General features: G+C 45.6%; 1 long non-coding RNA gene across 1 annotated transcript; it reads right to left on the reverse strand.

The window, feature by feature from the left end:
* Positions 1-7,952: 7,952 nt before the first annotated feature.
* On the reverse strand, positions 7,953-15,869 carry LOC120398652. Its single transcript, XR_005594609.1, has 3 exons — positions 15,664-15,869; positions 13,383-13,545; positions 7,953-8,000 (listed from the first exon to the last, which is right to left on the reverse strand). It is a non-coding gene; the product is annotated as an uncharacterized LOC120398652 (long non-coding RNA).
* Between the last annotated feature and the right edge of the window lie 5,510 nt (positions 15,870-21,379).

Genomic DNA, 21,379 nt, shown 5'->3' on the forward strand with positions numbered 1-21,379 from the left:
AGAGAGAGAGAGATACATTCAATAGAAAATCATTATCTTTTCATAAGGATACAACCTTATCCATCTTGGGCTGGATTCATTGTTACATGGGAGCAGTCTGGCATCGTGCCACTGGCACAGACCTTAGCCTAGTTTACAGCTGCTTTCCATCACCAGAGCCATACCAAGCAGCCAGAGCATACCAGTGAATCTGGGCATATCGCTATATTGGGAACCGCGATCACTCTGGTTCATCGTCTCTCTAGGGTTATGTACATTTTGGTTGATGAAAAAGATTCATGCAGCAATTTCCCCGCTAAACAATAACTTTCAGTGGACTGTGTCTTAAGTGAAATGATGTCTCCGCACCACCTTTTCAGATCAATATTTCTTATTGAGAACAGATCCTTTGTTATGCTAATCCCTCAGAGGACTAAGCAGCAAGCACAAAACAGCCCTATATGCAACTGACAGTGGAAACAATGAGGAAGTATAGTATAGAAATAATTTTGTGGGCTGAAAGATGAGCTGAGTCATGTAAGCTTGCATCTACATCATGAAAACTGTGGGAACTATAACAGATATCTAAATGGAATCAGTATTGCTGTTCCCTTTGAAGTTTCCAGAGAGTTTGATTTATTGGCACTTTGAGTGTGTTTTTAGCGGAAGAGATATAGCTGAATTATAGTGTATGCTGCCTGAATGTTACTATATAATAGCATTCACTTATATCCTGTTGCTTCCTACATTTGAAAGAAGCTTCACCCAATATGTAAGCTAATATAGAAATTACAAGGAACACAGTCGGTAAACACCATACAATAAAGGGAGTGAATTTGTGTCATTTCCAGCATTACACCCCTTTGAAACTGAGCTTGGAAGTCAAAGTTCTTTGATCTATGCAAGCCGCTGCAGTTTGTGATGCCACGAACTCATGTCTCATTTATTCAAGAAGTAGAAAGATCAGATGTGAAACACGTTTATTTAGTATTAGCCCGTTTTCCGTTGCTCCTGTTACAACGTTGCTCTTTGCTCTGGGACACACTCTGGTTTCAGTTCTACCAGTGCAAATCAGGACTAACTAACCCTGCTGATGTCAATGAAGTTCCACACTGTGAAGCTGGGCTAAGTGAGATCAGGATCAGGCCCAACCTGAGTAAAGGCCCTCAGTGAATTACTCCAAGTCACAGAGTTTACATACAAACGGGGACATTACGTGTCCCATTTCTATTGGAAGACCTGTTCCTAAAGAAGATATACCATTAAATTAGGTGTTGCCTGTGTTTTTCTGGTCCTGGGGCTCATCGGTATGGCAGAACCAGTTGGTCTGCTGTAGGTGATGTGGGATATGTGATACACAGAGCTACAATCAATATAGCTTTGTAAGCTAAATATGTAGAAATCCCTTACAGCTTGGTCCGCAACAGAGAACTCGGTGCACATACCAACATATCTATGTCCTCATACTATGCCATAGTTGTTCAGACACACACATAGTGTGTGATCAGATATCTCATGATTTGCTTAAATACCCAACTCACCAAAACAGCCACAGGAAAATGCAATTCCAGTGCATCTTGAATTTCAGAAAATGTGGGTTGAGCAAAATATTGCTGATTAGCTCTAAGTATACAGGTAGTTGTGAAAAGGGGAAATTAGGTCTGTGTGTACAACAGATTCATCCTATTGTGTGTATATTTAAGTCCTTTTTCACTAATCGGTGCTAATTGTCGTGCAAACGTGTAGAAAAACATGGGGTAAAATTTTGAAATACATCTAAGTGACGTAGGAACCTAAGTTCCGTTTTGAAACGTTTGGGGGTACATCTACGTGCAGCAGGAGGAATCATTTTCAGCTCGAGTCGAAGTATGCATGCTAGCTTTGAATTGAGCTAAAGTGCTAAAAATAGCAGGATAGCCATGGCAACACAGGTGGCAGGACAGGCTAGCCACTAAAGCACAATCCCATCTGAGAATAAGCACTTGGGTGGCTGGCCTCCCATGCCACAGCTATGCAGCTATTTTTAGCGTGCTAGTGCAATCTAAGCTAGTGCATGTGCTAGTGCAATCTAAAATGGAGATTAAGCACCCAGGTCCACTGTAGACGTACCCTGAGTTTCTTGTAAAAGATGTGATGAATCTCATCTTGGCAGCTGCACTGTGAACCGTCAGTGAACTTGTTCCTGCAGGAATTATTTGGATTCAGAGCCATCCCAGAAGGGGTCATTGTGATTTCAAGACTTATGCTTGCAGGTTGCACAGCTATAAGACAAAAGCTGATACCAGCGAGCCTTTAAAGAGAACCCTTAAAATATTTATTTTCAGAACTGCTAGGTATTTCCACATCCCCTCTCATAAAACCAGTATCAGATTTAATCAACATAAGCAGCAACAGCCTAATAAAACACTTCGTGGCTCTTAGATGAGTGAGCCAAGGTTATTGTAACAGAAGTGTCAAAAGGTCGTAAATACAAAACAGTGATCATCAAACAGAACAGTCAGGAAATACTTTCGCGCGTGTTTCCTTTTCACTATCATAACAACCAGTTTCTGCCACGGAAAACTTCACTTCACTTTGTTTTTTAGCCTGGGTCTCGCATTTTCTAACCCCACGCTCATCATGTGTCACCCCTGGTGTGTAAGGCTCTAATTCAATCTGTTTTCTTTCATTTTAACTACATGGGAAGTCTGTAGAATTCCTTCATCTAATTATTTTGTTGATGTTGCAGTGCTGGAATAATGGACCATTATTAGCGTGGGCTGAGAAGAACATTCTGGCTTAATCTAACACTTCAGGTCTGATTCTCCTCTCACTTACATCAGTTTTGCATCAGTGTAATACCACTGGGCCTGATCCCATCCTCTTGCACAGAGATAAATCAGGAGTAACTGCACTGAAGTCAGAGAGTGAGTTGAACTGGGTTCAGTGAAATCAGTGGATTTTCTCCTGATTAACACTGATGTAAGTGAGGGGAAAATCAGGTTCTCTGGCTTTAACATTCCCAAGGATTTCATTTGCATCCATGAATAAAAAGCATTTCAATCACTGATGGCCAGATCCTCAGCTAGCATAATGTCAGACAAACTCCACTGAGCGCAGACAGTTTACACCAGCTGAGTTTTTGGCTCTGACACTTTAAAGCATCTGACATCAGCAGAGGTGGTCTTGTTTTCCTCAGGTGGAGTTCACTTCTTATTGATTCCAGAATATGATTTGACATGCAGCTACCCCCATATCATTCTCTGAGCTCCAGCTTCGGCTTTGATTCCATTCGAACTAGTGATCCCTTTTAGGTGGCACTTGAATTTGTTTTCGGGGAAACACTGTGTCCTACTGTGTTTGACCTTGGGGATAACATTTCCAGCATTCTAACTGTGGGACTGGGGCTACCTGACTTCTTACATTCAGGCCTATTCAGTTTCATCAGCAGCATTTCACGCATTCTAACAAGCTAGCGTGTTATTTCACTGTCTTTCTGCTACCCTTTTAATTGTTCTCCAGGAAATCATTAGGCATGAGTGTGAAGTGTTAATGCAGAGTTCTAAAGATTAAGGTTGTTTCTTTGTAAGTGGCGCTTTCACTTTAATAGTAATAGAGAAAATATCCATATATCTGATCTGCACTATTGCACAGATTAAAAAGCCACATTTGTTTATTATAAAACTACTTTGTATGGACATCCTAGTATAGAAAGGGGCTGATGGTTTAAATGGACAAGTTAAAGGATACAATTCAAGTTAATTCAGCTTCACTCCCTCAGTTAGGAACTCACAAGACAGATTCTCTCCTGAAGCCAAGTTCTGCTCAGCGCAGGAGAGTGAGGAAGCCATCAGGCTGACTATTGTGGGTTCACTGACTCTGTGGACTGGCTTGAGATAGAGCAGGGGTTGGCAATCTTTCAGAAGCGGTGTGCCGAGTCTTCATTTATTCACTCTAATTTAAGGTTTTGCATGCTGGTAATACATTTTAACAAGGTCTCTTTCTATAAGTCTATAATATATAACTAAACTATTGTTGTATGTAAATAAATAAGGTTTTTAAAATGTTTAAGAAGCATCATTTAAAATTTAATTAAAATGCAGAGCCCCCGGACCGGTGGCCAGGACCCGGGCAGTGTGAGTGCCACTGAAAATCAGCTTGCGTGCTGCCTTCGGCACACGTACCATAGGCTGCCTACCCCTGAGATAGAGCAACAGACTCTAAGGTTCAAGGGGTGATAAACCAGCTGCGAGCTGGTGGAGATCTTCCCTCCACCATGTTTCTTCTTCACTCTGGGGTGAGGTGGGCTCAGGGCCGGCACTTCCATTTAGGCGACCTAGGCAGTCGCCTAGGGCACCAGGATTTGGGGGGGCGGCATTTTGCAATTCGGCGGCGGGGGGTCCTGCCGCGCTCCAGGCCTTCGGCGGCAATTCTGCAGCGGGTCCTTCACTTGCTCCGGGACCCGCCGCCAAAGTGCCCTGAAGACCGGGAGCATGGAAGGACCCCCGCTTAGGGTGCCACAAACCCTGGCGCCGCTCCTGGGTGGGCTAGTTGGCACAGGAGTCAGCTCTGCCAGATTTATGCCAGCTGAGCTGAGACCTCCCTCCAGTGTGAAAATCCTCTGCTGGCTAGCAACAGCCAGCATCTCATTTCCTTGCATCAGCTGAGCAAAGGAGAATCTGCCCTCCTATCCCATGTAGATTTATGAACTCTGGGTTGGAACCACTGTAACCTTAATTGTGCCTTTTTTTAATTTATCCATGTAAGGTCCTGATTCTGCCACCTTTACCCGTGCTGAATAGTATCCGATTCTGCATTTGATCTTCTTTCACTGTAAGGGAAGCAAGACAGATTCTCTCCTGCAGCCGGGTCACAACCTTCCTGGCTCTCACCCTTGTGTGGATACATAGTGATAGGAAGGATTAAGACGTTTCCCCCATTACTCAGCCCACAAAAGTACGCTCTCTATGCTCAGGTAAATTTAAGGTCAGCTCCTTGCTTCTTCCTACGGATGCATGGCAACCCAAAGCGTGGGGAGGGGAAGGGACAGGCGGAGACTAGGCTGGGCAGTAGGAGAGTAACTGGGCAGCAGGGGCTGCACTCCACCCAAACCGAGGCTCAAGATCCAGGTAGCGAGTACATGGCACAGAAGAGATGGGAGCTTTACCCCCGAGGCCCCTGCTCAGCTGACTTAGACCAGGGCACAATATATCAGTGCTTGTCAATGAGACTCCATGGTCGGGGGGACGAAGGACGTGTCTACGCTGCAATCAGAGGGGTGACGGCAGCATATGGAGACATACTGGAGCTAGCACTCACCTAGCTCACACAAATCGCTATGCCGGGGAAGCCAAGGCAGCACAGACTGTAAAAGCCCCTGCCTCCCCTCCTCTCCCCCTCCCCTGGCTCAGGACCTGGAGAAGGTACTCGAAAGGCTAGCCCAGTGGGTCTCAAACTTTTTTACTGGCGAGCCCTTTCACACAACAAGCCTCTGAGTGTGACCCCCCTAATAAATTAAACACACCCTTTAATATATTTAACACCATTATAAATGCTGGAGGCAAAGCAGGGTTTGAGGTGGAGGCTGACAGCTCGCCTCCCCATGTAATAACCTCGCGACCCCCTCAGGGGTCCCGACCCCCAGTTTGAGAATCCCTGGGCTGGCCTGTGCTGCAGCTCCTGCTCCTGGAGCTTCACTGCTATTGTTATTCAAGATCAGTGCTACCCTGGGAACGTCTACATGGGCTGCAGTCGCCCCTCTGACTGCAGTGTAGATATACCCAAAGGAGACCTGATTCTGACCTCACCCCAGTCTAATCGACTGACTTCACTGGAGGGACTCCAGATTCAAGATCAGATGAGATGAGATCAGAGTCGGGCCCACAGTGTTACTTGTACTGTAGGTCCAGTGTCCAGGCAGCACAGATTATTAGAATTATGCCACTTCTAAATGCCTCTTTGCTTCATGTCCATCCCAGGGGATGCCTCCAGGAGTCACTAGGCTGGTCTCCAATTAGAACTCAGTGCACTCTGCATGCTGCTCACGCACTCCCCTTTCACTTTAAAAAGCCCTGAGTGGATTAAAAAAATTAATTGGGGTTTCTCTGCTCGTCTAGAGAAAAGCAGAAAAATAATTCATGCGTAACCAAGAACTAGTCCAAACGATGTGACCAGGAAGAAGGACAACAGCCAAGCACAGCTCAGAAAACTCAGCTGCATCTAGCCAGCTACCCCTTCCAGCCCATACTCACATTGCAAGACACTTTCCCAGAGAGCAGGGGCATAGCCCCATAGCACCACCTTTAGTGGAGGGGCATTGGCGCCTCCCCCATCACGTGTGGTGAGAGAAAGAACCAGTGCTGGTAGACCTTGGAGGAGCATCGTTTTATCTGGGGTTCTGCCTGCTTTGCCAATGGAAAGGTAGAATGAGCAGAGCACCAAGCAGTCTGCTTCAGCCGGCCAATCAAAGCCAAAGAGTGCCAGTGCCACTGCTGCCACCCACTTAGACTCAGGCCACCCCCGTATGCTGAGGGCTCAGTAGGCACTGGCCATGTTAAGGGTTGAACAGAATTGAGGTGTTCTTGGAGGAAACTCTAGGAGGAATTATGCCTTGGGGAGAATTTCTCCCAGGCTCATCAGCATGTCCAAGGAATGTGTCCTCAGTTGAACCCCTTCAAGGGGTGAAGCATATTCCTCCTGCATGCCCGGCCAGCTCCCCCTCCTCCCTGCCCCTTCTGACACCTTTCGGGTGTCCTGCACACTAAGGGGTGCTAGTAGAGAGCAGCCACTGCTCTCGAGGGAGCACAGGGACTGTGATTGTATCTCGCCACCATGCAGAGATGAAAAGGGGAAGTTTCCTATTCCCTTGTGCACCCTAAAGCACAATCCGCACCTAAGTTATGCCCCCAACAACTCCACTGATGTGCACATCCCCAAAAAGTCTGAGAAAGAAGTTGCACATTCTAACTTCACAGAGGAAGATGAAGCCACATTTCTTTCCTTCTCTTCTCTATTCTGGCTTGTGTAATGGCAATCACCCCTGTTGTTTTGTACTCCAGAAGCAATAAACGGCCTTTGCAATGGATTAGGGCCTCAACTTTGCTTCTGCATTTGATCAGCGAGAGCAGCTGTTTGTTATTTTGTATATTACAAGGCAGCAGAGATTATCACTTAAATAGACATTAAAACTTGGGGAGGAAGTCATGTCGGCTGGTGAAAAAACAAATTTGTTTGCTCTCATAAAATACGGCTTAAAGTACAAATGTTTCTTTTGCAAACGTGTAGCTTTGACAAGCTGCTCTATTGTTCTGGTCTGACATAAAGACGTCAGCTACCACCTGAGTCTGGGCTGCTCTGAAAGGTGTTGGGGGGTAGCAAAGAGAACCCAAGAGGTTTTGCAGCATCTCCTACAGGGCTGTGTTACCAGAAATGAAAAATTTCTCCTGGCACTGGACTGGAACTCCAAAGATCTAGGCTATGGCTACACTGCCCTGCACCTCGGACTACGGGTGTGTGAATAGCAGTGTACACCGCAGGACTGTGCTGTAAATCCCCTTTCTGGATGCCGTGGGCACAAACTAAAGGGTTCCTAGTTCACATTGGTGGCTGAAGCGGACTACGTTAATGCAAACTAGGAACCTTTTAGTTCACGCCTGGAGCATCCACACGGGGACTTAGAGCTCAGCACTTTGGTGCATGCTGCTATTTACATCCCTATTGTACAAACTGTGGGGCAGTGTATACAAGCCTCTGGATTTCATTCCTGGCTCTGCTACAAATTCCCTGTGTGACCTTGGACAAGTCACTTCATCTTTCTGTGCCTGAGTTTTCCATCTGCAAAATGGGCTTAAAAGTAACCCCTTATGAGACTGATGCCTTTGAGCTAATAGACCTGGCTCTTTTGCTGGGTGAAATTCTACGGCAAGTGTTATGCAGGAGATCAGACTAGATAATCATACTTGTCCCTTCTGGCCTTACAATCCATGCATTTAATACCTGGCTGCTTTCACTTTCAAGTGCTTGAGATGCAATTCCTTGTGTACCTGGAAAAAAGTGAAGAGAAAACCAATGAACACTGGGGAAGAAAACACTGGTACAAGACCAAGCTGGATAGTAAAAGAAAAACCCTGATTCACAAGTATTTTGACAGTTGAAAAAGTCTGTGATTGGTTCACTATGGTCCAAGTTATTCCTTGCTCACAAGTGTTCACATGACAGCCGGCTGTTTTTGCAAATCCTGAAAGTTGGAAGCACAAATGAAAATGTGTCCCAAAGTTTCTTAGGAAAGTTGGTTATAGATTGTTAATCATGTTCCTGTTTTAAAATCTTTCAATCATTCAAACACAGACTATGAACAGTTTATAATTATTTACCATACAGTACTATGGCAATCACCCCTGTTGTTTTTAAATAACATTTCTTATTTCTTAACATGCCCCAATGAATGTAGGGCCCCATTGTGGGAGGGGTGTGGACACATGGTGGTGAGAGTGTGGGTGTGTGTAAAGAAAGTGACAATCCCTGGCCCAAAGCATTTAATTTCTAAACAGACATGCCAAGTACTACATCCCCATTTTACAGATAGGGAACCGAGTCATGGAGAAATTAACAGACAGATTTTTAAAGGTAATTAGGTGACTAAAATGCAGACTTCAATGCACCTAAGTCTCATTGAAATCAATGGGAGTTAAGCACCTAACCTGCTTAGGCACTTTTGAAAATCCTCCTATAAGCACCATTCGGTACCTTTCAAAATCTGCCCCTAAGTGACTTGCCCGCAGTCACACAGGGAGTCTGGGGCAAAACCAGGAACTGAAGCCAGATCTACAGAGTCCCAGTGGAGTGCCATAACCACAAGATTATAGATCAATGGTTATGAGGCGCTCAGATACTATAGAAATGGGGCCCAGAGAAGTAACACAGCTAGAAGGTAAAAATAAAGCTCCCACGCCAACTCCGTTCAAGTCCCTTTCCTCAGGGCTTGCTTTACCACCACAGAAAGTTCCAAATGAAGAGTAAAGCTACTCAAAACACTTGGCAACAACCACCAGAGCCTTTCTAGCTTTCAGCCAACTGGGAGGCCTGAGGACACACCCTCCCCATTTGGTAGCCTGCCTTGCAACAGCTTCCTTGTTCCTTTTGTAGTCCTGCTAAAGATCCGGTTTGTGATAGGCAGGGAAAACACTAACCCATTCCAAACCAGGATGTAAGGAGCATCATTTCACCTTGACTCTCTCTTCCTTTACTCCCGCCCCCATTTTTCTTTTCATTCTTGTGTTACATAACAGGCGAAGGGTTCTTTCTTCAATAATGAGTTCCCATACATGCACCACTGGGAGCTAGTCCATGGTTGTCAGATCACCAGAAAGTCCCAACTAGATTATGGTTCTGTCATAATCCATATTAAAAGTCAAAGGGAACATCATCATATGGTACATTATAAATTAGACTGGGAAATTCACTGTTTGAAAGAATGGCCTAGATGACCTTGTAAGATCTTTTCTCTGTATTATTTCTATGATTCTATAGAGCAAACACATACTTACTACTGTCTCCAGATAAGATATTGGGATCTATTTTCGAACATATAGAATATGTGTAAATGACAGAGTTTTTTATTCATGAAGGGTATGAAATGTGGTCAATGGACATCATAAATATTGCTTCTCTTAAGCCACCGATATATCTCTGAGTAGATTTCATAGTGCCGTTCCTTTCAGAGCTGTTCAATTTACATTCCACCAACAGAATGCATCCCTCCATTCAGTTACTTCTGAATCTCCAGCACTCATTGCAAAGCGCAGTTATGAGCCCATCAGCTTAGTTAGTTAGTTATTTTGCACAATTTGCAGTTCCAGTTCTGCATCATTTTAAAGTCTTCAGGTTAGTTTTATCTGGTGGAATTGTAAGCTTGCAATGAGGCGCTAGTGGCTGTACGATATTTAAATAACATTTCTTCAGCTCAGTAGCTGACAGGAAATGGAATGGTTTTCCCCTGGATTTCTTATTTTTTTTAATAAAAAACATTAATTCGGGGCACCATATCTGAATAATCCTTGGTGCGGGGGATGCTAATTTTAAAACATCATGAATTAAACTTTTTTCCCCATTTATTGCTTGGCTTGTTACATCAACAGGAAAAGATAAAGTTTAATTACTTTTATGAAAATGAACTAAAACTGTTATTATTTTACTAAAGTACTAATGGCAGTGCCACTTAAAACGAAACCACCAAAGCATACCAAGCGCTAAGTGACTCATTGGGTGGGGTGCATAGCAAGAGGATTCTTATTTATCGAGACAACATTAGCATTTTATGGTACAGAGATTGATTACCCAACCCTGATTTGTTTGTTTCCTTCATGCTCTGTGGTGTTATCTTGTATAATTCTCTAATTTATTTCCCACTAGCAATACTATAGTGATTGTTTGATTAGATGATAGATTATGTAGCCTGAAATGTAATCAAATAAGAGATGATAAAGACTGATAGCAATTACACTCTGAATCCAAAGGCTTTTCAAAAGGTATTTACCTGTTACATTTATATCTACAGAGATTAAGTGTCAATGTTTCTCCCCTAGGAAAAGTTTTTTTTAATAAATATCCAGTACGTTATCAAGGTTGCTTGTGAATTATCGGTCCAGAGCCTCAACTGGTGCGAATCAGCATAACTCCATTGACTGAAATGGAGCTACACAGAGTTGCACCAGCTGATGAGCTTGCCCATTATGTACATTGTTTATTATAACAGGACCAAATTCTGCCCAGTGCTTTACCCAGGCCAGCTCCTGTTGAAGCCACTGGGCTTTATTCTATACCGGTGTAACTCCATTGACTTCCTTAGAGTTACTCCTGATTCACACCGGTGTAAGTTAGAGGAGAAGCAGGGCCATGAACTGGGGACAGAACTGTCTCTCAGTCCCGCTGCTCATTCAGAACTCCCATTGATGTCCACAAAAGATAATGAGCAGACACATGCAAAGCCAACCTTTTGAGCGTCAGATATGTTTTGGTATGGTCTGGCATTTTGGCAACAGTTCTGGTGTGGGAGGTGCGGCTCTAATTGTCTCTGAACAGGTTTCTCCATCTCAAGTTCAAGACCTTCTTCACCGGAGGTAGCTGGATTTTAGATACGCTTGCTGCCATGCTGCGCTCCGTGCCTGGGAGGTACGTCCCAGAAACAGCCACAAAGCTGCCTCATAATCCTCCTTCAAACCCCGCTGCAAAACTCCCCTCTGCCAGGGTGCCTACAAAAAACTTGACAAAGGTTAGGCTGACGGTGTACTGAGACCACAGCCTAACGTGTTTTCTTGTACCTCCCCATCGGTCAGTGTGTCCCTCTATTGGGTTGTTTTTTTGTTTTGTTTTGCTTTGTTTTTTGTCTTAGACAGTAAGTTCTTTGGGGCAGGGACTGTCTTTTCATTCTTTCTTTGTACTGCACCTAGCATAATGGGGTCCTGTTCCACGACTCGGGCTCCTAAGCACTACGATAATACACATAACATATGGGTCCCCGTGCATGGAGGTTTTTGTTAGTCTGTAGAGTTGACTGAGCATTTGGGGATGTTAGGATGGAAGGGGATGTCCAAATGCAACTCTTGTATTATTATTTTATTTGTTAAATGACCTGTCTGAGTGTTGGGGCAGACCTCAGCTAACGTAAATCAGCAGAGCTTCCAGCTGAGGATCAGGCTCCTTCTGGCTATTTACTCTGTCTACTCAAAAGGCCTGTTCTGGCTGTCTGGATCCAGTGCTCATCCCCCATCCTGGACAGTGTCTTTTTTTTCATTGGAGCACCTTGATTCTCCACTGGTCATTTACACCTGTGCAAAATCAGTGCAATGTGAAAAATCACCCAATCAGAATGGCACCTGCTTTGCACAGATTAAGGCTCTGACCATGCAAATATAATGTTGTACCCACAAAGAGCCCTGTTGAAGTCAGTGGTTCTCCATGCAGACGCAGCAGTCTGCCCACATGTTATCAGCTGCAGTATAAGGGTCTATTCAACAGCCCAGCATGCAAGGCAATGGAGACAAAGGTCCATTGAATAGCCCAAAGACTTGCACCGCTCTAGATGTAGCAGTATTTGACATTAGCATATGGTCCCGATCCTGCACATCCCATGCATCCATACCACCCTGCTCAGGTCAGCACAAAGCCTGGAGTGTACCAGGATCAAGCCGCAGGCCCTGAAGTGTCTTATTGCTGTAATAAAATAGTCTCACTTATACTTCAGGCTGTTTTTAGAGGTTTCAGGCTTTCCAGTAGCAACTGTCTGACATCATCCTGGCTTGGCCTGTTCAGTAACAGATCAGACTCTCACGCACTGGCAAAGAGACTGCACTGCACTGGCAGGGATGACATGGCAGGTCTTTTCTAGCACTCTTGCCTGGGATTTTGTGAACATCATTTCAGACAGGAAATAAAGGCACCCCCCGGGAAGGCAATACTAGGTCTGTATAGGTCAATTGTTGTAAATATTTGTCTCAGAGCCCTATAGCCCTATAGCCCTATAGCCACCAACACTTACTGCCTGCATAATGTTTATTGCTGGGAGCAGTTAGTACCATTTCGGTCAATGGGACTAACCACAGCGGTGAGCACTGCACCAGCAGTAAGTGTTTCTTGGATTAGACCCATAAATTGGATAGAGGGAAATAATGATCTTGTGGTTTAAACCATGGACATGGACGTAACAGATGGGGTCCAATTAATGGTTCTGTCACAGACTTCCTGTGTGACCTTGAGCAGGTCATTTAAGAGTATGTCAACACCCTGAGCTGGGGGCGGGATACCCAGCTGAGGGAGACACACCCTCATAGCTCTCATTGAGCGAATGTGCCAAAGATAGCATGTAGCTGTAGCAATGTGAGGTTTGGGACTAGGAGCAAGCTGACATGTGTGTGTACCCATCCGAGACCCTGGACAGCAGAAATAGTAACATGGATTCATTTCTTTCAACCTTTTGGCTCTGTTCAGAAAACAATTACTTTGAAAGCCATCACCTGGGTGTTTTACACTTTACAAGGTCAGATATAAGGCTGTACACGGGAGGTGAGAACAGGAAAATAACATTTTCCCCCCCGGACCTGTTTCCCAACGGGGGGAGGGAGGGGAAATCTTTCTCCCTTTACACACTGATGAAAGAAATAAGCCGTATCTAACAGTCGGACATTGTGCAGCAAAACATCGGTTGTTTGGAGATTGATTATTACACTGGGCTGTTTATCAGGAACATTAGGTGTCACCTCTAAGGCATTCACCTGTGGAACAACTGTTTACATTGATTAAGAGTAGAAAGCACCTAAGTGACAAATTCTCAGGCTGGGATTTTCAAAAGCACTCAAAGAGCCTTAGTCCTATGGACTGAAATGTTATAAATGAGGTGGGATGAGACCTGAGGACTAAGCCCCTCTCACCAGTAACAATTCCATAGAACTGAATCCCACAGCAAAACCGGTGCTGCTGTGATCCTCCAGCGACTCTAGTTCTCTGAGCTCATCTAGAAGCAGAAGTGTTGCAGATCAAAAGAGCTGAGCTCAGTGGGAGTTTTGCTGGAGTAGAGTGCTGCAGGATCAAACCCTGTGAAAGGAGAGAGAGAGACTATGAGAAGGACAAGAATAAGGATGGGACTGGGATAAGGTTAAATGGGGAATAGAGAGCTTTAGCAAAAGGTGTGATGCAGCTTGTAACCCCATGCATTCAAAAATCACAAGTCAGGCCCCCCAAATTTGTAAGATTGGGTTAAAATTATGACATTATAAAAATACAAAATTTGCCTTCTGGTGTTGGAACATTTAGAGTCCAGGTTCTCAAGGTTTTCTGTGCAACCATAAACACTCGAAATATATATATATATATTTTTTTTTTAAATGAAAGCTGAGATTCTCAGGTAATAAACTGCTCCCAGTAACTGTGGCTCATGATACGATTATGAAAGTTGTCAACTCTTTCGGGTAGGGATGTTCTTACATGTTTGTACAGCACCTTGCAGAATGGGGCCCTGATCCCTGCTGGGGCTGCTAGGCACAAACACAGGGTGAGCAAACTTTTTGGCCTGAGGGCCACATCTGGGTATGAAAATTGTATGGTGGGCCATCAATGCTCATGAAATTGGGGGTTGGGGTGCAGGAGGGGGTGTGGGCTCTGGTGTGGGGCCAGAAATGAGGAGTTCAGGGTGCAGAAAGGGGCTCTGGGCAGGGGCAGGGGTTTGGGGTGGGGGGTCCGATTGGGGGTGTGGGCTCTGGTGTGGGGCCAGAAATGACGAGTTCAGGGTGTGGGAGGGGGCTCTGGGCAGGGGCAGGGGTTTGGAGTGCGGGGTCCGACTGGGGGTGCGGGCTTTGGGGTGGGTCTGGGGATGAGGGGTAGGGGATGCAAGAGGGTGCTCCAGGCTGGGACTGAGGGGTTTGGAGGGTGGGAGGGGGATCAGGGATGGGGCAGGAGGTTGGGGCACAGGAGGGTGTCAGGGCTCCAGGCAGGCTCCAGGTGGCACTTGCCTCAGGCAGCTCCCAGAAGCAGTGGCATGTCCTTCCTCCGGCTCCTACACGGAGGCGCAGCCAGGCAGCTTGGCGCACTTTCCCGTCCGCAGGCACAGTCCCTGCAGCTCCCTTTGGCTGTGGTTCCCAGCCAATGGGAGCTGCAGGGGTGGCACTTGGGGTAGGGGTAGCGTGCAGAGCCCCCTGGCTTCCCCTATGCATAGGAGCCAGAGAGGGGGACATACTGCTGCTTCCGGGAGCTGCGCGGAGCCACTGCACATGTGGAGCAGGGCAAGCCCTGGACCCCACTCCCTGTCAGGAGCTTGAGGGCTGGATTTAAACATCTGAAGGGCCAGATGGAGCCCCCAGACCGTAGTTTGCCCACCCCTGCACTAACACAATATAATTAATCATCAGAGTAAAGGCAGACAAATGAACATATTAGAAAGAACACCGATCAGCAGACATGTAAGAGATAGATTCAGGAGAGAATAAAAATGCCTTGAAGAGATGAAAGGAGGAAGATCTTTAAAGCCATTGAATTAAAAAGCCATTGAACATTACAGAAGTTAGTTGGAGGGAAAACATGGAGCCTGCCAGAGACTGAGACAACGTGAAAGGCAGATCTATGAGGTGAGAGAACAGACTGAAGAGAGGAGACAGAGAAGGCAGAGGAAGAACAAGGCAAAACATAGTGAGTTCCTTTTAACAAATGATTTCATAGACCTAGCGTACAATAAAGTCATTTCACAGCCTGCAGAACTTGAAATAATCTGCACAATTTCTCTGTTTCCCGATTGAAAAAAAAACTGTCACCAAAAATTAATTTATTGCTGATTATTTCTAGCAATGGGAAAGCAACAGCAGTTTGCCTGAAGAATGTGGAAATAATTTATCCTTAGTACTGCATGTGCTAGCCCCCATTGCACTAACGAGCAATGAAAGAAACTACAGCCTGGAAAGCCATGTGCCCTACTGTGAATGCTGCTAACACTTCTGCATATAAGTGACCTTACACATGTCAGTAGCCCCATTTAATTCACTTTTAGGTGCAGTGGGACCATTTACATGCATAAAGTGACTCATGTGCATAAGTGTTTGCAGGACTGGCTTTTGTTACCATGAGTCCTGCTGTGACAGGCCCAGGGGGAACCATAAAAACCTCTAAACATGAACTAAAATAGATTTTCTGTACTGAAAATGTCAAGGCATTAAAGTTGGATACCTCGGGTCCAGGAACACCAATTCTGATATTTCTTGTGGGAGTGGAGGGAGGAATTCCAGTTCCTGCCCTACCCTGCCCCCAGCAAGGACCCACTCATAGTCCTACCCCAGGGACTCCAGGTCTCCCTCCACCCACACAACCCATGAGCTGGAGTCACCAAGAGTCCATTTCTTGGCAGACTCCTCTGTGCTCCACCAGACAGGAACAGGAGCCACCCCCCACCCATGCACCCTCCCACCTCACTGTCTGGGTGGATGGGAGGCCTGGCCAAATTTGAGTGACATTGTGAGCCTGTGTGCCAGGTCACAATGCCACCCAGTGAAATTTGGCCTGGCCGCCCCTCCATCTGGGCAAGGGACGGATGAGTGAAATTTCAGTGGCATTGCAACCACTCAGCCGGTGTGACGCTCCAGCAGCAGCTGTACTGATTTAATGTGGGACCAGTGCTTAAAAATGGTTGGGCCACAGACCCCATCCCCAGCTCTACAGCCTAGGAAACTTAGAGCAAGTGCAAAAACCTTTAAGGGTGGGGTGAGAGATCATTCACCGCTCCAGCCCTCCCTAACTGGCACCTTAATGGTGCCTTTGCTCAGGTTCTTCCACGGCTAAAAGGAGTGCTGAGTTCCATCAAAAAGCTATGACTCCTCCTTTCTCATGGTAGAAACCTCCCATTCCTGATCCCCAAGGGCTGGCAGACATCAGACTTCAAAACTGAGACACTTTTTAATTTAGGAAATCTTGCCTGACCTAAATCTTGTCCCTCCTGACTCTGAGGCAGGGGTAATTTTAGGAGACGAGGAAAAGGCGAGAAATCCAAATTTAGAGGTAAAACATTTGTGGCAGATTTTTTTTTTAACAGCAGCTCAGGTGATTGGCTTTTTAGAGTAAGTCTCAGGGAGATGCACTAGTGGGCAGCATGCATGCAGGTAAGACAGTCAACAGCTCATGGTAAACCACACAGCTATCAACTCCCATAACAGGAGCTTCTCCCATTGGCATAAGTACTCCATCTCCCTGAGATGTGGTAGCTAGGTCCACGGGAGAGCCCTCCCATCGACATAACATTGTCTACACTGGGCATTAATTCGCTATAACTGCATCACTCTGGCTTTTCCGCACCCCTGAGCGATGTAGTTATACCGACATAAGTTGGTAGGGTAGACCAAGCCTAAGTCTTGGCCAAAAGATTAACTGTGAGCATAATTATAGTAATGTTTGAAATATTTGTCTGAGGCTCATAGCAAAACTGCATATTTGCTTCTTTTTAAAAACCATTTTCTGTTCTGTGCATAAGCCAAAGTGACACAGAAATGCAAAATAAAGCGATGCCATACGTGGTTTTTATTTTCTCTGGAGATGTGCTATTTATTGAAGGGATGCCACCAGGTCAAATTTACGCCAAATTTTGATCTTGTAAGAGTAAGGTTTTAAAATCTGAGGATGGACGGGATTTTTTTCTTTTAATTTTTAAAAGCATCACTGCAATGTTCCCTTTGGAATTGAATTATTCCCTGGAACTGTCTGTAGTCCAGACATTTCAGCATAATGCCGCTGCAATAAAACATGTGCAACTGACTAGGAAAGTCTCTATATAAACCTAAGTGATACTGGCCAATCTATCATCATTGTCCTGTGCCGACAAAAAGTAAACAAACAGCCTCAATAGTGGAAAGTAAATGGGATTTTTAAAATCTCCTCCGTTTCAGTAAGTCAGGGTCCTAGTAGCATTTAGGAAGGGTAGGTGGTTAAGATACTGGCTTGGGACACAGTTCCTGGATCTGTCTGTGACACTTAGGCTCAGATTCTCAACTGGTGTAAATCAGCGTAGCTCCATTGACTTATACCATCTCGGAGTCTGGCCCTGATCAATCTCTCCATGTCTCAGCTCCCCTTCCAGAACACAGGGCGAATAATGTTTCCTTTGTCTGTCTGATCAATTATCAGAGGTGTAGCCGTGTTAGTCTGGATCTTTAAAAGCAGCAAAGAGTCCTGCATCCAACGAAGTGGGTATTCACCCACGAAAGCTCATGCTCCAATATGTCTGTTAGTCTATAAGGTGACACAGGACTCTTTGCTGTCTTTTCAATGGAATTGTCGGCTCTTTGGGGCAGGGACTTGTCTCTCATTCTGCCGTCCCTGCAGAGTTAACTCGAGTTACCGACACCCAAGTTGCTCCTCTTGACTCAGCCGAGCTCCGGTGAGAGCAGCCACACTGTGAAATAACACTTGAGAGGCTATGTCTATGCAGGCAATGCACTCACTCATGTGTGGCACTAAGACTTCAGTGGGCACATCCCATGGTAGCTGAGCCCCTCTATGAATACTTCCCCAGTGAACTGTAGGAAAACTTACCTGGCCTTTCTGGGCATATGGTGTTTGTGGGGGAGGGAGGACAGAATTGTGGGAAGGCATTGGAGGACTACCAGCACTAACCTGTGTCCACAATATAGAGTGGTCTTATTAGCGGCTGACAAGCCAGGCTCACTCGAGCTTTAGACAATACTCCCCTCTCAGGCCAGTGATCTCAAGTTAAAAGCAGCTCAGCACTCACAGGAAGGGTATTCATGAGTGGGTGGGACTCTAATTAGGGGGCAACACCTGTGTTAACTTTGCAGTGAAGACAAACACTAGGGTATGTCTACACTACCCACCGGATCAGCAGGCCGTGATCGATCTAGCGCGGGTTGATTTATCGCATCTAGTCTAGATGCAATAAATCGACCCCCAATCACTCATAGACTCATAGACTTTAAGGTCAGAAGGGACCACTATGATCATCTAGTCTGACCTCCTGCACAATGCAGGCCACAGAATCTCACTCACCCACTCTTGTAAGAAACCCCTAACCTATGTCTGAGTTACTGAAGTCCTCAAATTGTGGTTTGAAGACCTCAAGCTGCAGAGAATCCTCCAGCAAGTGACCCATGCGCCATGCTGCAGAGGAAGGCGAAAACCCCCCCGGGCCTCTTCCAATCTGCCCTGCAGGAATATTCCTTCCTGACCCCAAATATGGTGATCAGCTAAATCCTGAGCATGTGGGCAAGACTCACCAGCCAGCACCCAGGAAAGAATTCTCTGTAGTAACTCAGATCCCACCCCATCTAACATCCCATCACAGACCACTGGGCATACTTACCTGCTGATAATCAAAGATCAATTGCCTAATTAATTGCCAAAATTAGGCAATCCCATCATACCATCCCCTCCATAAACTCATCAAGCTTAGTCTTAAAGCCAGATATGTCTTTTGCCCCCACTACTCCCCTTGGAAGGCTGTTCCAGAACTTCACTCCTCTAATGGTTAGAAACCTTCATCTCATTTCAAGTCTAAACTTTCTAGTGTCCAGTTTATATCCATTTGTTCTTGTGTCCACATTGGTACTAAGCTTAAATAATTCCTCTCCCTCCCTAATATTTATCCCTCTGATACATTTATAAAGAGCAATCATATCCCCCCTTCTTTTGGTTAGGCTAAAGAACCCACGCTCCTCTTGACTCCTATACTCCAGCGCCATGAGAAGCGCAGGCAGAGTGGACGGGGGAGCGGCAGCAGTCGACTCACCACGGTGAAGACACCATGGTAAGTCAATCTAAGTACGTCGACTTCAGGTACATTATTCTCGTAGCTGAAGTTGTGTAACTTAGATCGATCCCCCCCCCAAGTGTAGAACAGGGCTAAGTGTACGCACAGCACCTAGCACAATGGGACCATGCCTCAGTTAAGACTTCTGGGTGCTACTGTATTTCAAATAATTAATAATAACATACCTGGGAACTAACTTGGAACTGCACCAGTTTAGACCAGCTAGGGATCTGGCCCATGTTCAAAGTTACCCTTCATATCTTTTACTTTGAAGAAAACACCTTATCTTAGCTGAGTATATAGACACGCACTGCTTACATTCACGTACCATTTAGAGGTCTCTATTTGCTCTTCAGAAATGTCTTTTTTTTCTGTTCAATTCGCATTTTATTATTCATCTGTGACTAGCAGATTAGGAGAGTAAATACATGCATTGACAATCATCTCTGAAGATAGTGCTACCTCAAGTCTCTACATGTGTATATACACATTGTGATAATCCTGCTTTAGGGTTATTTCAGGTCATATTTTGCCTGGCTCTTCCTGGATGCACCATGGATCCTTCTGCCCCCCACCTCTACCTTTCCCACTGAGCAGCCCATGTAAAATCCAGGTAGAAGGGCACTCCTTGCGATCAGTGCTTAAGGGAATGCAGGCACTGATCCCACCAGCGTCCCTTGGGTCAGACCATGGCTCTCTATTGGGACCATCAAGCAGGAAGCACGAGGTTGCACCCCTTACAGGGTTGTAGTAGCAGATGCATTCCCCCTACACATCAGAGAGATCTAGTGAGCATTTTGCTTCCTGGCAGCCCAAGCCTTCCTGGTGATCTGTCCCCAAAACTGGGCTGATCCGACAGGGCACAAATGAGCTCTTTTGGAATAGCTTATTATTGGAGCTGACTCTGCAATCTTTGTACATTCAAATGGTCATTAAAGCCCATGTGTAGCAGGGTGCTGCTGCAAGGGCACCTAATTAGCCCCTGCTCAGCCAGCCCCAATCAGGGGAAATAGATTGGGGCTGGGGAGAAGTCTGGTGCCTGGCCTCTGGAACTGGCTGCACCTGTGGGCCTGCTGGTTGAAGAGCCATAAAGGCTGGCTGGCAGCCAGAGCAAGGGGGAATGGCCAGGGAAAGGGCAGTCTCCAGGCTGGGGGGGAGACTCCCTGTAAAAGAGGAGACAGTAAGACCTGTAAGGCTCTGTAAATACTATCACTAGTGGTGGGAACTTTGTGTGAATAAAAGCCTCGGGTGCTGCATCAAGAAAAGGCTCGCAGTGCTTTATTGGAACAGCAAAGAGCTCAGCAGGGGGGGCCGAGGAAAGGACCTGGTTACACCATGGGAGATTTACAGTGGGCAAGGAATTCAGGAGGAGTCCTGCTGTTTTGACAGGAGTGTAGGTGAACACAGCTCTGAATGCTAAGGGAAGTGTGTAGAACATGCACATTTAACTGGACCCTTCCCCAGAGACTTTACAATACCAAGGTGCAGCCTGTATGACTCGGAACTAAAACAGAATAGTGCATGGTCATTGGGAGCTCCATCCTCCTAGGTGCTGAGCTCTCTGGCCCTGCAGCAAAACACTTACACGCAGGTTTAACATGAGCTTGGGACTATTTCAGGGGTTTAAAGTTAAGAAAGTTCTTAGCACATTGCAATATCAAGTGCTAGTGCTGGAGTATTTCAAGGGAAAGGTGGATTAACTAAACTCTGTGTTTATGTTTATGATGCTTTTCCAAAGCTCTAAGCACTTCCCACAAACTACAATATCCAATTGGAAAGTCTGAATACTTTTCAATACTATGGGCCACATTTACCCACTACACTTGGTTGCTTTGCACTGCGCCAGCAATACAACATTGCCATAATCCCAGCCTAGCTGGCCACTTAATCCTGGTCTACAGCTGTTTTCTATCTATGGAGTAGCACAAAGCAGCCAGAGCGTACTTATGAATCGAGCCTAACATTCTGAGTCATCAGTTTGCCAATTTCTAATTTCCAATGAATAGATTCTCTCACAAACAATAGAAACACACCACCCAATTGCATCAAAATATCATAACCACGAGGTTACTAGGTGGGAATAACTAATTATTAAACACTGAGAAAGTGTCGAGAAAACCCCACTCTACGTAA

Source organism: Mauremys reevesii, linkage group 1 (assembly GCF_016161935.1).
Source record: "Mauremys reevesii isolate NIE-2019 linkage group 1, ASM1616193v1, whole genome shotgun sequence".
NCBI classification, from domain to species: Eukaryota; Metazoa; Chordata; order Testudines; family Geoemydidae; genus Mauremys; species Mauremys reevesii.